At 38.7% G+C, this 16,534-nt stretch overlaps 1 pseudogene; it reads left to right on the top strand.

The window, feature by feature from the left end:
• Positions 1-2,545: 2,545 nt before the first annotated feature.
• Positions 2,546-14,633, top strand: LOC129010693 (52 kDa repressor of the inhibitor of the protein kinase-like; annotated as a pseudogene).
• Positions 14,634-16,534: the final 1,901 nt, after the last annotated feature.

Raw genomic sequence — 16,534 nt, 5'->3', positions numbered from 1 at the left:
CCAAACTGGGTTAGCCACCCTTCCTTCCCTAACCATCACCCCAAAGCGTCAATATCTTTGTATATTTTCACCACTACTGCACTACTCCATTGTATTAATTATCTATTGACGTTTAACGAACTCCCCCAAAACCTAGTGACTTAAAACAACAAACACTTATTGTAACACAGTTTCTGTGGGTCAGAAATCCAGGCATGGCTTAACTGGGTCCTCTATCCAGGGTCTCTTGAAAGGCTACAATTGAAGGTGTTGGTTGGAACAACAGTCTCATATACAGGCTCAACTGGAGAAAGATCCACTTCAAAGCTCACTGACATTGTCATTGGCAGAATTCAGCTGTACATGGGCTGATGGACTGAGGGCTTCAGTTCCTCCCTGACTATTGACCACAGGCCTCCCTCAGTTACTGATGATGTGGACCTGTTCATAGGTAACTGGTTTCCATCAGAGCAAGCAAGAGAGCAATAGAAGTTGAGCAAGAGAGAAACCAAGAGTCTTTTTGACATTTTATTTGGAAAAGACATCCCATTACTTTTGCTGTATTCTATTTGTTTGAAGCTAGTTACTAGGCTCAGCCCACATTCAAGCGGAGAGAATTATACAAGGGCATGAATACCAAGAGGCAGGAATCACTGTGGTGTTTTGTGGTTGCTTTGTGAAGGGCAATAAACACTCATCCATAATTGGTTAAGATGATGAGACTGTGAGACTGAAGATGCTTCCATCCCTCCATCCAAGCGGTAGGAAAAGATTTATTGCTCACATAATGAGACTTTCTAAAAAAAAGCTGGGCAGGCATAAAAGCTGGTCTGGAATGTCTTGAGTGAAAAGGGAAGCCAGTGGCTTTGGTTTCTATTGTGCTGAGAGGGTGGGGCTGTAGTGAGTGTTCCCAGAGGAACTGGGTTTGAATGGTGTGCACTTCTCCACCAGCACCAAGGAATGGAGCCCCAGGGCTTTCTTTTTATCTTCCCCTTATGTGGGACAAAAGGGAAAGGTGTAGGGTAGGTCATGAAAGCTGTCAATAGTCAAACATCAAAAATGAAATTGGTGTCAGATTCCTTATTACTGGGAGCTGTCTAATGTATCCATTGTTATATAATTATATAATTGTTTGTCTTTTATTGGACAAAGAATATAATTTATTTATCTTTATGTTTTCAGCACCTGGTGCAGTGCCTGGAATATCATGGTCACTCAGTAAATGTTGGATGAATGAATAATTGAACGACTGAATAGTCTTTCCCTCTTTATTTTATTTTATTTTTATTATTATAGTTTAAGTTCTGGGATACATGTGTAGAATGTGCAGGTTTGTTACATAGGTATACACATGCCATGGTGGTTTGCTGCACCCATCAAGCCATCATTTACATTAGGTATTTCTCCTAATGCTATCCCTCCCCTAACTCCCCACCCCCCAACAGGCCCCGGCGTGTGATGATCCCCTCCCTGTGTCCATATGTTCTCATTGTTCAACTCCCACTTATGGGTGAGAACACGTGATGTTTAGTTTTCTGTTCCTGTGTTAGTTTGCTGAGAATGATGGTTTCCAGCTTCATCCATGTCCCTGCAAAGGACACGAACTCATCATTTTTTATGGTTGCATAATATTCCGTGGTATATATGTGCCACATTTTCTTTATCCAGTCTATCATTGATGGGCATTTGGGTTGGTTCCAAGTCTTTGCTATTGTGAACAGTGCCGCAATAAACATACATGTGCATGTGTCTTTATAGTAGAATGATTTATGATCCTTTGGGTATATACTCAGTAATGGGATTACTGGGTCAAATGGTATTTCTGGTTCTACTTTCCCCCTTCTTTTGATGATTATTTATTTACTAATTGTATATCTGTTGATCTTTCAAGATTCAGCTCAATTATTATTTCCTCTTTGATGCCTTTCTTGTTCCCTTCTCTCTTTTTCTGGTAGAACTGACCACCTCCTTCTTTGTGGTCAATTGTACTGGGTTCTGTCATAAAGCTAACATAACCAATTGCCTTTATTTTTATACAGGACTGTCTCCTTTATTAGTCTGAAAGTTCTTGGATGGTAAGAACTAGTCTTGTTATATTTGTACTCCCAGTATCTAATGTGCTATTAGACACAGCAGATGTTCAGTTAGTGTTACATGTGAGATTCAATTAATTCTGCTTTGGAGAAGGGAGTAAGAGAAAGCTGGATCTTGAAGATTAAATAAAAGGGATACAGGAGTGGGGAGGCTTTGGGGAGAAAATAATCTAGATATAGTAAGTAGCAGAAGGAAAGAAAAAGGCTTGCAAAAAAAAAAACATAGTGTATTCAAGTAATACACTAAGACTAAGTTGGCTGGAGGCGAGGCTAAAGAATTAGGTGCACAACTAGGTTGTGAAATTTTGTAGGCTATGTTAAGTAGGGTGGACCTTCTCTTTAAGCTAATGGGGAGTAGTTGGAGATTTAAACGAAATCTGAGTGCAGCTGTTAATAGAAGTAAACTGTTCTAGAAAAATAACTCTGATGGTAGGATAGGATGAATTTGAGTAGGGAGTGACCTAGAATCAGTCATGGAGGAGGATGAGGACTGGGTTGTTCTACTGGGACAACATGAACTCAAACTAGAAGAAATCAGCGTGGATGGAAGGTGAGCATCAGCATTCTCTAAGCTGATGAGAGGAATCTGGGAGCTCTTGAGATTTGCGGGTGGTGGGACACTGAGAAAACTCCATTGAAGGGATTGTGAGGATGTATGGACAGTGAAAGTATCATCCAAAGAAAGAAAAATTTGTTATAATTGTCTTGATAATTGATCAATTGGTGTCCCCAGTAAGGACTTTATTCTACTTTTGATTTTAGAAAGATGCGTTTTAACATAAGACAATAGAAAAAAAAGAGAATTAAAAAGAAAACCTATCATGCCTAAAGAATCAAAATGGATACAGAAGATAGTTTTTCTTGTCTCCCTGGTTAAAATTCTATAGAATTGTATTATCTCCTCAATTTTAGCTTTTATTCTAGAAGAATTACCACAAACTTCTTATATCAAGTCTCAGAACTATTTTCTAACATTGAATATTGTAGCTTAAACTTTCTGTTCAAAGAAAAATGTTGCAATGGTTATAGGCATGACTATTTTCATAGGTAACTCTGAGAAAGAGAAATAGACATGTTTGAAGATATCCAGTGTTCCTAGTTTAAGTTGGAGTCTGAAGCATTCTCGGTTAGAATCCATAACTCCTATGCTCCATAAAGGCCTTCATTGGCTAGTTGGGTGGAAAACAGGCTACAGGACAAAAAGATACCCATTTGCTGCTCTATTTCAAAGTTTCTGTAGCTGTTCTGTAGAGCAGCCTATGTGGGTTCTCTTTAATGCCATTTTTTCAGATCTCTTATGTAATTTTAGTATTGAATGGTTAATGGAAATGAAAGTAACAAAATGCTGTTCTGAATTCAGTAAGACTTTTAAGTGAACTTATATTTTACTAACAGCAATAGCATGTGCACACATTTGACGACACTAGTATTCTACATACCTGTGTGATAGTAGCATTTATTCAGTTGTGCATTTGATTTACCTTATCCCTTTCAGTAACCCCATGACTCTGAAAGGGTTTTTGACTCATGGGTTAGAAATGGATTTGGCTTAACTTCCTTACTTTATAGATAAGGAAACACGTTGAGTAACTTGTAACTTACAAGCAACTTACTTGGGGGTTACTCAAGATTACACAGAGTTTTGAGGGCAGAGTGCGATCTGGAACTCATGACCTTTAAATCAATTAATACAATTCCAAAATACCCCAAAGCATTAATACCTGTTAACGCAAAGGCAAAACTAAACTGTAGTTCTTATGCTAAATTGTATGATACATCAATTCCACTCTTCAGAAGGTAGCCTCAGACTTTAAACTTTCTGGCATGTTTGACATATCGTAATGGACCCAATATTGCTAGTGAATGTTACAAATCATTTTCTTGATTTTCATTATTCAAAAAAATACATAGGGTTTAGAATCTATATTTGATAAATTCCATCTGCTTATCTACATGCCCAAGGACTTGGTACCATGGTTCAGTCTCTTTTGCATTAATTTTTCCTCCTTGAGAAGAGGAAAGATGTAATAAAGAAAATAAAAGCCAGCATAGCTTGGCATCGAGAAAGAGGAAGTGAGAAGGGTCAGAAGGGTACATGTTTGAGATTCTGAACCTATGTATAGATGGCTGTGTTCCACCCATCAGCTGAAGGAGTGTATTTGAAGTGGCATAATAATTAGGTTCAAAAATTTACCCTCAGTGTGCCCTTCAAAGTAAAACCTTGAGTTGAACCTTGGGGCAATTCATTTCAATGGTTTTTCAATCTCTGTAGAATACAGCTGCAGATGGGAAATCTCAAGAGAACTGGTTTTCTCCCCTTTGAGAGCTATAATGCGTATTTTCTGGGTAGAGTGTTGGCGAAAGCAACTTCCCTTTTAATTTCATATCAGTTATTTATTCTTTATGATTAAACTGATACTCAAGATTATTATCAGACCTCATTTTCTCTGAACTTACATTATTATAATAATAATGCAATGTAGGTTTTCTGAACTTACATCTTATTTTTACAAGATAAAGTATCTGGAGACAGAAATTTTAAGTTATATATACATTCTAAACTCTGTGTATTATTTTTTTCAAAAGACAAAATACAGGAAAATAAACACATTGCAGAATTAAAATGCATATAGCTGTCACTTTATTATACATATCAAATATTTTTCTTTTCTTGGTTTGCAGATGAGTTTTGCAATTAATATAAGTTTGATTCAGTTGAAATAAAGGTTTGGATAATATTGCCTTTAGAACAAAGTTAATACATGATCGCATATATATCAGACACTCCATATTGTCAATTAAAAAGATCTTAAATCTTTTTAAGGGACATAGATTTAAACAAACAGCCACTTGCTGACACTTCAGCACTTTAGAAGCGTGTGAGAGAATGTAATGTTATGTTCTGGCACAAAGCCAGAATGTTTTGTTTTCTTACCAACATTTTATTTCCTTGAACTCGAAAAGAAGTGACAGGTTATTTTGTCTGTAATGGTGGTTATTTTCAACTTCAAAAACTTTTCTGTGATCTTAAAACCTTATAATTTGTTCACAGTTACAAGTTAATACAAGCACTGAGCAGCATCTGTATGTAATTTTAGCTGAGAGATATAGCGGGAACTTTTAGTCTTTCCAAACATATTTCATTAGACATGTATTGTCTAGAACAAGTCTGCTGCAAGCATAGTACCGAGTTAGCTTACATCCAAATTAGTGTTGGAAATGTGGACTTGTGTGTGTTTTGGGGGCTCTTCAGTGGCATCCTACATCAGTCTTGTTCTCTGTTATGTGGCAAACCGGGAAGGAGGGAGGAAAGACAGAAACATTTGTAATAGAGCTTGTCGTGCCAAGCTTTGTGGTAGTGCCTTCCCATGTGCTGCATCACTGAAATCTGAAGAAAACTCTCAACTCATTTTTGACACTAAAGCTTTTCAGTGTTTCCTTTGCTTGTTGCTATGATGCTCTCTTTTTGGGCTTTCCCTTCCCAGGGAAGTGACTGGCCCTCTCCAACTTTTCTTCTTCCTCCCAGGTATTTATTTCCCTGAAGTATAACTGAAGCTTTCTAGAGATGTGGCATTTAATACAAAGTAGTCTTGGGAGAGGAAAAAAATATTGTGGGCAAGGTGTCTCTTCAGGGCTTCTCAAATTACAGACAGACTAGACCTGCCTTCATGTATGAAAAAAAAATCCCATGGATCATCCTGATGAAATGAAGGGTAGAAAATTTCAAAGAGAAAAAAATTGTTTGTTTGAAAAAGGGTAAAGAAAAATCAAACTGAATTCAGTGTTTTGTTGCAGTCCCAATTATTTTAAAACTATGAAGTTAGGAGGCGTGAAATTTTGTAATGAAATTAGAGAGAGTCTATCGTTTACATGATTTTAGGGTAATTGTGGACAATGTCAACTTAAATGTTACAAATTGGAGAGAAATTATGGGAATTGCATGAATTTTCCAAAAACGCTCCGCTTTCTTACATCCAATCTTTATGTTTGCAGCTGTGTCTTAACTGTGAAAGAAATGATGAAAGCAAATCTTACCTAATAACATTATTAGACAAATTAATTAGGGAAAGTTTGGATGGAGAAGTTTCTTTGTAGAAGTCTGAAGGTGTGTCCTTATCATTTAAAAACAGAACCAGGGATTCTGCTTGTTATTTTCTATGCAAGGTTCTTGCCCACTAGCAATAAGGACAGAGGCTGGGGTGCTTTGAGGTGGCAGCAAAAGGCTGGCAGTGAAAAATATATAACAATGCCACTGTTTCTGTTTCCAATTCTTGCAGCATAGAGCTGGAAAACAAAACGTGCTGCCTTTAATAATTCAACTTTTAAACCTGTTGGTGGTTCAAGACAATTTTGATTTACTTTTATTCCTTGCCTGGTTTTCATCCCAAGGTTTTCGGCTTTTTTTCTCTTCTGCTTTAAGTTTTATTGATTTTTAAGAATCAGTGTGATGATCTAATGCTTTATAAATATTAAGCAGGACTATCTAGTCAGAAATAAGAAACACAAAGAATGATATAAAAATGCCAAATCTAAAATTAAAAAGTCAGCATGAATTTTACAAGGCTTTATGGTTTTATAATGACTCTGTTATCCCACTCTAATGTTTTAACAGAGTTTTAAAGCTCTATTCTTGCCCATAATCTCTTTTGTAGATAATGAGCTTGACATGCTTTAAATATTTATAGTGGGACTCCAGCATGTTACAGAAAACAAGGCAGCTTCTAGCCTATGCGCTATGAAGCTAGAATCTTCATTAGTGTCACACGTGGTGATAGACTGGAAATAAACAGTCTAAAACAGGCAAGCCTGGTGAGGCTGGATCAGCTAAATGCTGATAAACTTTCACATGTGTCTTACCAATATGTGCTTTATTATATATGTTTGTGTTTTCTTTTTATTCAAAAAAATTTTTGTTTAAACAGCATAAAATGTTAATAAAGAGAATGCAAACAGAAAAATATTCAAGTTGCTACTTTCCTAATAAAACTTTTATTTTCTTTCTCTCTCTCTTCCTCCCTCCCTTTTCCCTCTCGTGCTCTCTCTCTTTCTCTCTCTCACACACACACACACACACACACGCACATCCCTAAGATTGTCCTTTCTGGCCTTCATTCTCCCCTCCTTCAAACAGGCTTTCCCCACATTATGGAGAACACGATGGGTAGCAGCCGCTCCGAGGTTGTAAACATGACAACTTCATGACTCTGAGCAAAAACAGGGCTTCTCTCTACCTTATTCCATATATAATACTCCTACTGAATAATTCTGATTAACCACATCTCAGTCTTATATCTATCCTTGACACCAATCCCTGTTGCTAACACAACAGGATACTGTTGAGATTGTGAGGCTTGTTCGTGTGTCTACAACTGGCAGCCTCACCAGTGTCAAATAGTTGGAGCAGGGAAGAACCATTTCCCCAAAAGAAGGGAGTTGCATTTACTAGAGGAAGGAGAAAGAGGCATGTTCAGCATGCAAAAATGTAGATGGCCACTACATGGAAAATTAAGGATATAGTGAGAAATGAGAATTGCTGGATATGCTGTTTTCCAAGAACTGGTCATAGAATTTCCAGCAGAAAATGACATTATGTTTATTATTTATTCAATTGATATTTATTAATTGTCTACAATTGTAAACTTTTATGTACAGTTTCTTCTGTGTTGTGATATAGGAGTGAGCAGTAGCTAAAACTCAAATTCAAACCTCTTGCCTTGGTGGAGTGGTTTATGAATGCTTCTTGTGACTTTTAGAATGTCCTCACTGCAGCCACATGTGGTTGTTTCTGTAATTCTGAATTCTCTAATTCATCTGATGGCCCTGCTGCTGACACCACAACATCACGGTCACAGCTGCCCTGTTGGTCCCACTTCTTCTGCCTGTACACACACTGACCCCACACACTTTATTGTTCGGTCCCTAACCACATTCATACAAGCTGACTGCTATGACTTGGATTTGTCATCTTCTCTTTGGTATCATGCCCACATTATCACACTTGTCAATACTTTCTCTTTTCCATCACTTTCATCTTCAGCTTAGGTAAGAAACAGCCTTCTTCTCTCCAGTGAAGTAACTCCTAACCAACTCCCAAATAGTATCCCTTGCAATTTTCTAGAGATAAAAACACTTTATTAGGCTCAGTTTTTAAAAATTCTTCACCTGAGGCTTCCAAACCCATTGTTGGGTGCTGGTATTCTCACTATTGTTTGATTCCTTGAGTTCATCCTTGACATACTTCTGCTAGTGCCCCAGTACTGTTCTAGTTCTTCCACACTGGGCACTCAGGTCCATCTCAAGACCTCACTCCCTACAGAGTGAGAGGCTTGTTTGACCCTGTATTTGTTCAAGGGTCTCAGAAACTTCTTTCAAGTGGGCTCTTTAGTTTGCATGCAACTAGAATCTTCCAAGTTCTTTTCTTTTATTCCTTGATATGTTGGAAATTTACAGTGGATGTACATTTTGGGCTTTGCCTGATGCCCATGCTCCACAACTATAATATAAAACAATGAAATAAGATCAAAACCAAAAGAATACAGAAAAGGTCAAGGGAATGCAGGCTAAGGACTAACTGATTCCAACTGTGGGAATCAGGTAACAATTTTAAGAAGAGGTGATATTTGAGCTGAGCTTTGAAGGGTGGGTTGGATTTTGATTGGGGGTATGGAAACACTTCAGATTGAGAGACTGACATAGAGAGTTGTGACACCCATGGCCAGTTTGGGGAAATAAAACTGCATGGTCACAGAACTTTGGGGGAACGAAACGTATTCCTAAAGATCCTTTAAAATGTTCCCCTTCAAAGTGGCTCCTAATACTATTCAAAATGCTTTTTTGCTGGAAAGTGAATAAAAGGAAAAGATTATTGAGTCCCATATATGAATACTGAAGAGTTCAGTCTTAATTGGGAGGGGCCAGGTATCTGAGCAAGTAAGCAATATTTTCTTTTCTGGGTTTTTGTTTGTTTATTTGTTTTTGTTTTTGAGATGGGGTCTCACTTTTGTCCCCCAGGCTGAAGTGCAGTGGTGTGATCATGGCTCACTGCAGCCTCGACTTCCTGGGCTCAGGAATTCTCCCACCTCAGCCTCCTGAGTAGCTGAGACTACAGACCTGGCTAATTTTCTTTGTCTTTTGTACAGATGCGTTTTTACCATGTTGCCCAGGCTGGTCTTGAACTCCTGGGTTCAACTCCTGCCCACCTTGGCCTCTCAAAATGCTGGGATTAGAGACGTGAGTCACAGCGTCTGACCTGGAGGCAATATTTTCTTAAAAAATATTGACAGCATTGAAAATGTTGCATAAAGAGCTGCTAGAGGCCGGGTGTGGTGGCTCATGCCTGTAATCCCAGCACTTTGGGAGGCCGAGGCGGACGGATTACGAGGTCAGGAGATCGAGACCATCCTGGCTAACATAGTGAAACCCCATCTCTACTAAAAATACAAAAAAAATTAGCCAGGCGTGATGGCGGGCGCCTGTAGTCCCAGCTACTGGGGAGACTGAGGCAGGAGAATGGCCTGAACCCGGGAGGCATAGCTTGCAGTGAGCCGAGATTGCGTCACTGCACTCCAGCCTGGGTGACAGAGCCAGACTCTGTCTCAAAAAAAAAAAAAAAAAAAAAAAAAAAAGAGCTGCTAGAATGGGGATAAGGAGACCAGCCAAGAAACCACTGCAAATTAAGAGGAAAGCAGTTGGTTAAACAGGCTGAATTCAAAGAGAGCTGATCAGAAAATAATTTCGGAGGTCAATAGGAGGAAAACGACTGCTGTTTGATGGAAGCTCCTGCTGTTATCTGGCTGCTGGGGCCTTCTGTAGGGCAGATGCCCAAATACTGCTTTCTTTGATGCAGGCTCTTTTTGGACTACCTCTGAGATACACATCTAAAGGCTTTGGGAACTTCTACATTATCATTCTCTGTCATAGGTGATACTCTCTCTAGCTTACTTTGCAGGGCAACCTTCAGTTTTTCAGGCCTCTGTCTTGGAGGTAGACCCTATACAACCTTTCTCTCCTGGTACCCCGTTTCCCAGGAGACAACTCTCTTAGGCAGGTGTTAAGCAGACAACTCTCTCAGACTGGAGTCAGGCTTATTTCAATGACATTCATTTGGTACCCCAGAACTCATGCAGACTAGTCCTGCGAAACTCTGGAAATGCAAGCTGGCCATTCCCACTCCTTCCCTTTCCTCTCTATTCACTTAGCAATCAAAGGCAACTGCAATCATATGCCACCCCCAGACTGCTCCACGTGAGAGCCACATACCTAGACCCTCTGCTCTCCAAACTCCATGGATTTATTAGGTTCTCTCAAAGACTATCGTGCTTCATTCTTGAAATAGCCTTGGATGATCCAAATAGTTTATGTAGCTTAGAAAGCATCCAGCTAGAGAATGAGATGCCATCTGAATGTTCCAACCAATCTATCCAAAGATTCCCCTCTGTTCTCTATCACTGGAGATGCATCCTGCAAATTCCCTTAGAAGGAACTTCTCTCCAAAGAATCTTAGGTGATTGCTTGTCACGTAGTAATATTTAGCAACCATTACTTTTTCTGTGTGTAGTATTCTTTGAAGTTCTACGTGTATGGTGGTGTTTGCTCTTTATTCCTTTCATATTATAATATTGGGGAGTAATGAAGAGTATTAAGAATTAAGAATTTCTTCCAAATATCTGAGTTAAAAATATATCCTCTACTTAAGTGATATCTGCACTCTCATGTATATTGCATTGCTATTCACAATGGCCAAGATTTGGAAGCAACCTGTGTCCATCAACAGTTGAATGGTTAAAGAAAATATTGCACTTATACGCAATGGAATACTATTCAGCCATAAAAAAGAATGAGATTCAGTCATTTGCAACAACGTGGATAGAACTGGAGGTCATTATGTTACATGAAATAAACCATCCTTTTACTGACTGGATGTCTCTCTTTTTGCCCAAGACCAATCCATCTACCACTTCGCAGGATACTATCTTTACTCCTGTTTCATTCCTGAAACTTCAACTGCTCCTTCTCTATTCCATTGGCTTTTAAATATTCTCAAGACACTTTTATCTTTAAAAAGTTCTTCAACCATATGTCTCCCAGAGCTCATGCTCTCTCCGTAACTCAGTTTCTGAAATACGTGTCTGTGCTCATTGTGTCAACCTGCCTTGCTTCCCAGTGTATGATCTACTCATTTCACACTAATAGGTCCACTGACATCATGGATGATTCTCTTTTTGTGAAATCCAGCAGATATTATCACTCTTCATTTTATTTTAGCTCTTCCCCATTCTTAGTTGACTAATGGTCCTTCCAGAAATATTCTGCCTCTTAAGTAATCCAATTTTAACTCATATTTTAACCTTTTCCTCAATTTTTTAAAGATAGCATCTTAAAATGAACCATCCTAGCAGCTTTAATGAAACAACAAGCTGGAAGAATTTTTTTTCCATATTCCAGTGTGATAAACCAATCCCACAGAGTTGGATATATCCTTATACGTGTTCCCATATTTAAAACAAAGAGAGAGAGAAAAACAGGGAGAAAGAGGGGAAGGGGAGATTGCAAATAGATATCCTCAATATGCTTCATTTAGGAGCTACTCTGGAAAAAACAAAACCCTGACAACTGTATGAAATCAAAACAGAGACACAGTAAGAGAGAGAGGATTTAAGTAAATTCACATGTGGTACTTTGTAACAAAAATTGCAGAATCATGGCTGATAGTTGTGGTTTGGGCTCTCCTCCTACATTCACTATAGCTTACATTAGATGAGAAAAAGCATAAATAAGAATAATCAATAAATATTTTGATGCGGTGAGGTCTGATCCGCAATCACGGTGAACCACTCAAAAATAGATGACTGAGCCTGCCGCTCCTTATCTTGTATTTATTCAAGGAAATGGGAATCTAGGTATTTTCAATGTTTACAAGTTTATATGGCACAAGCTCAGTGTGTCTGTGAAAACTTCTGTTTTCTTCTAGAAGAATCAAGAAAAGATGGTGTTGAGAGATGACAATATCTGGTCTGCGTTGAAGCAACATTTCTATTTTGTATACAAACAATCTTTGTGTATTATTCTTAGCATCATCTCAAAGCACAGGGAAAGTTACAATAGCACTTATTTATACAAAAGCATGAAAGTAGGCTTCTCGCCTGCCCGCCCCTCCCCCGCGCGTGGGCCCTGAAGAGCCGGCCGGCCAGCCTGGCTCCCCTCTCTGGCACCGACGGGAGGGCGTACTCCCCTGAGGAGGCGGGGATGGCAGGGCTGGGCCAGCCGGCGGGCGGGCTACGGTGCCGAACTTCTGCGCTGCCCTCAACCGCATGCGGAAGAGCACACAGTCCGACCTGGCCTTCTTCAGGTTCCCGCGGTACCCGGCCAGATGCCAGAAGTGGGTGGAGAATTGTAGGAGAGCAGACTTAGAAGATAAAACACATGATCAGCTAAATAAACGTTATCGATTATGTGCCAAACATTTTGCGACCTCTATGATTTGTAGAACTAGTCTTTATAGGACAGTTCTTCGAGATAGTGCAATATCAACAATATTTGATCTTACCAGTCATTTGAACAACCGACATAGTAGACACAGAAAACGAATAAAAAACTGAGTGAAGACGAAATCAGGACACTGAAACAGAAAAAAAAATTGATGAAACTTCTGAGCAGGAACAAAAACATAAAGAAACCAACAATAGCAATGCTCAGAACCCCAGTGAAGAAGAGTGTGAAGGCAAGATGAGGACATTTTGCCTCTAACCCTTGAAGAGAAGGAAAACGAAGAATACCTAAAATCTCTATTCGAAATCTTGATTCTGATGGGAAGGAAAAACATACCTCTGGATGGACATGAGGCTGATGAAATCCCAGAAGGTCTCTACTCCAGATAACTTTCAAGCACTCCTGGAGTGCCGGATAAATTCTGGTGAAGAGGTTCTGAGAAAGCGGTTTGAGACAACAGCAGTTAAAACGTTGTTTTGTTCAAAAACACAGCAGAGGCAGTTCTAGAGATCTGTGAGAGCTGTATTCGAGAAGAAACTCTCAGGGAAGCGAGAGACTCACACTTCTTTTCCATTATCATTGACGACGTAGTGGACATCAGGGGAAGAGCATCTACCTGTGTTGGTGAGGTTTGTTAATGAATCTCATAAACTAAGAGAGGAATTTGTAGGCTTCCTGCCTTATGAAGCTGAAGCAGAAATTTTGTCTGTGAAATTTCACACTATGATACCTGAGAAGTGGGGATTAAATATGGAGTATTGTCATGACCAGGCTTACATTGTGTCTAGTGGATTTTCTTCCAAAATGAAAATTGTTGCTTCCAGACTTTTAAAGAAATATCCCTAAGCTACCTACACAATCTACTCTTCCTGTGCCTTAAATATGTGGTTGGCAAAATCAGTACCTGTTATGGGAGTATCTGTTGCATTAGGAACAATTGAGAAAGTGTGTTCTTTTTTCCATCGATCACCGCAACTGCTTTTAGAACTTGACAATGTAATTTCTGTTTTTTTTTTTTCAGGATAGTAAAGAAAGGGGTAAAGAACTGAAGGAAATCTGCCATTCTCAGTGGACAGGCAGGCCTAACGCTTTTGAAATTTTAGTGGAACTCCTGCAAGCACTTGTTTTATGTTTAGATGGTAGAAATAGTGACACAAATATTAGATGGAATAACTGTATAGCTGGCCAAGCATTTGTACTCTGCAGTGCAGTAACAGATTTTGATTTCATTGTTACTATTGTTGTTCTTAAAAATGTCCTATCTTTTACAAGAGCCTTTGGGAAAAACCTCCAGGGGCAAACCTCTGATGTCTTCTTTGCAGCCGGTGGCTTGACTGCAGTACTGCATTCACTCAATGAAGTGATGGAAAATATTAAAGTTTATCATGAATTTTGGTTTGAGGAAGCCATAAATTTGGCAACCAAACTTGATATTCAAATGAAACTCCCTGGGAAATTCTGCAGAGCTCACCAGGGTAACTTGGAATCTCAGCTAACCTCTGAGAGTTACTATAAAGAAATCCTAAGTGTCCGAACAGTAGAGTACATTATTCAGGAACTTAAAGATATATTCTCAGAACAGCACCTCAAAGCTCTTAAATGCTTATCTCTGGTACCCTCAGTCATGGGACAACTCAAAGTCAATATGTTGGAGGAACACCTTTATAGTAGTTCTGGCCTTTATAGTAGTGACTTACCCAATCCCAACATGCTCTCAGCCGAGCTTCATTGTTGGAGAATCAAATGGAAACACAGGAGGAAAAATATACAGCTTCCATCCACCATCTATGAAGGCCTCCACATGCCTGACATTAATTTTTTTCCTAATGTGTATGCATTGCTGAAGGTCCTGTGATGAAGGTTGAGAATGAGCAGTATGAAAACGGATGAACGCGTCTTAAGGCCTATTTGGGGAACACTTTGACAGACCAAAGGTCAAGTAACTTGGCTTTGCTTAACATAAATTTTGATATAAAACATGACCTGGATTTAATGGTGGACACATACGTTAAACTCTATACAAGTAAGTCAGAGCTTCCCACAGATAATTCAGAAACTGTGGAAAATATCTAAGAGACTTTTAAAGATAGGCTTTCCTGGCCGGACGCGGTGACTCACGCCTGTAATCCCAGCACTTTGGGAGGCCGAGGCGGGTGGATCACGAGGTCAGGAGATCGAGATCATCCTTGCTAACACGGTGAAACCCCTTCTCTACTAAAAATACCAAAAGAATTAGCTGGGCGTGGTGGCGGCATGCGCCTGTAATCCCGGCTACTCAGGAGGCTGAGGCAGGGGAATGGCCTGAACCCGGGAGGCGGAGCTTGCAGTGAGCTGAGATTGCGCCACTGCACTCCAGCCTGGGTGACAGAGCAAGACTGTCTCAAAAAAAAAAAAAAAAAAAAAAAAAATGGCTTTCTCGTATTTGATATTTGGAAGAAAAGCCATAAGGTGTATGTAGGCCACTTAATCACTAAATATCTTTGCCTATAGGACTCCACTGAATACATTAGCCATTGATAATCTACCTGTTTAAATGGCCCCTGTTTGAACTCTCATGCTTTGAGGACCCATCTGTTCTTCCAGAAGAGAACACTGAAAGTGCCATGTTTCCTTCTGCGTGATCTCTGCTAGCGGCACTCTGGAATTGTTTTAGCTAAGTCATTTTAGACATAGCATTTATTATCACTGTGGATCTCTACTCGTTGGGTGTTATGAATTCTTTGAAGAAATATATTTTGAAGAGGTAAGGGAGGAAGGAATACATTTTATAAAATGTTACAGTGAAGCCCACAGTTGACCTTTGACTAATAGGAGTTTTAAGTATGTTAAAAATCTATACTGGACAGTTAAAAGAAATTACCAGAGAAAAGCTTGTGAGCTCTCCAAACAAGGACTTCAGTGTAGATTTTGTCTTTCTCAAATGAACTTAAAGGAACAAACAAAAGTTAAAGTTTGAATGGAAGAGCCTATTGTTTTTCCACATCTCGTTGTTGCTGTTTACATTCCTTTGTGGAGCCTACATCTTCCTAAGCTTTTTAGCAGGTATATGTTGAACTCTTCTGTTTCATGGCGAAGACAGAATCGGAGGCCATGGATACTGACAACTGATTTGTTGTTTTTTTTCTGTCTTTTTCCATGACTCTTATCTACTGCCTCATCTTGATTTATAAGCAAAACCTGGAAAACCTACAAAAATAAGTGTTGAGGTTTATCTAGAAAAATATGGAAAATATTACTGTTATTTTGGGTGAAGAAAATCAATTTTGTGTAGTTTATTTCAATCTAAATAAAATATGAATTTTGTTTAAATAAACAAACAAAAACCATGAAAGTAAAGAAATACTATGTAAGGCATCCCTTTGGCTGATGTGTTTTCAAAGTAATTCCTGTGAATTTGAATTTATTTATCTTAATTTATTTATTGGAATTTATCTCATTTTAATTTTTGTAAAAAGTACATTCCTTTACATAAAATATAATTTTGATCTCGATTTGTGAGGGTGAGAATATTCAGTAATAGAAATCCTGCACTTTGATAAGTTCATTTCAGTTTTTTAAATGATCCTAATACTTAAGTCTCTATATATGTGTGCAGTGTAAAATGCTGGAACAAAAGAAGTCAGTGTGCATAACCTACAAAATTTCTCAAAAGAAACCATGTAATGCACCCTTTTCTCTCTAAGCTGTTTGTAAAGCTTTATTGACTACATGTAATTCATCTGAGCTTAGTAGGCCTCTTTTGGATACCAAAATATTGATTTCAGCTTTTTATTTCTACCTTACTTTGTTTCATCAAGGAATAAGGTATTTCTTGAAGCTCCTATATAATATCCCAAAGTGCAACATCTAATTTTTGCTACCCTCCCTTCATAGTGAAGATTCAATATTTATATTGTCCTTCTTTAGCCTGAAACCTCTTCCCTTCCCAGGTGGTCTTGTATATTTTATACTTTATTCTAAATCATAAAATTATA

This window comes from Pongo pygmaeus, chromosome 10, assembly GCF_028885625.2.
Source record: "Pongo pygmaeus isolate AG05252 chromosome 10, NHGRI_mPonPyg2-v2.0_pri, whole genome shotgun sequence".
Taxonomy (NCBI): Eukaryota; Metazoa; Chordata; class Mammalia; order Primates; family Hominidae; genus Pongo; species Pongo pygmaeus.
Note: the sequence above shows the minus strand (reverse complement) of the source record. Positions and strands in the feature narration are given on the sequence as shown.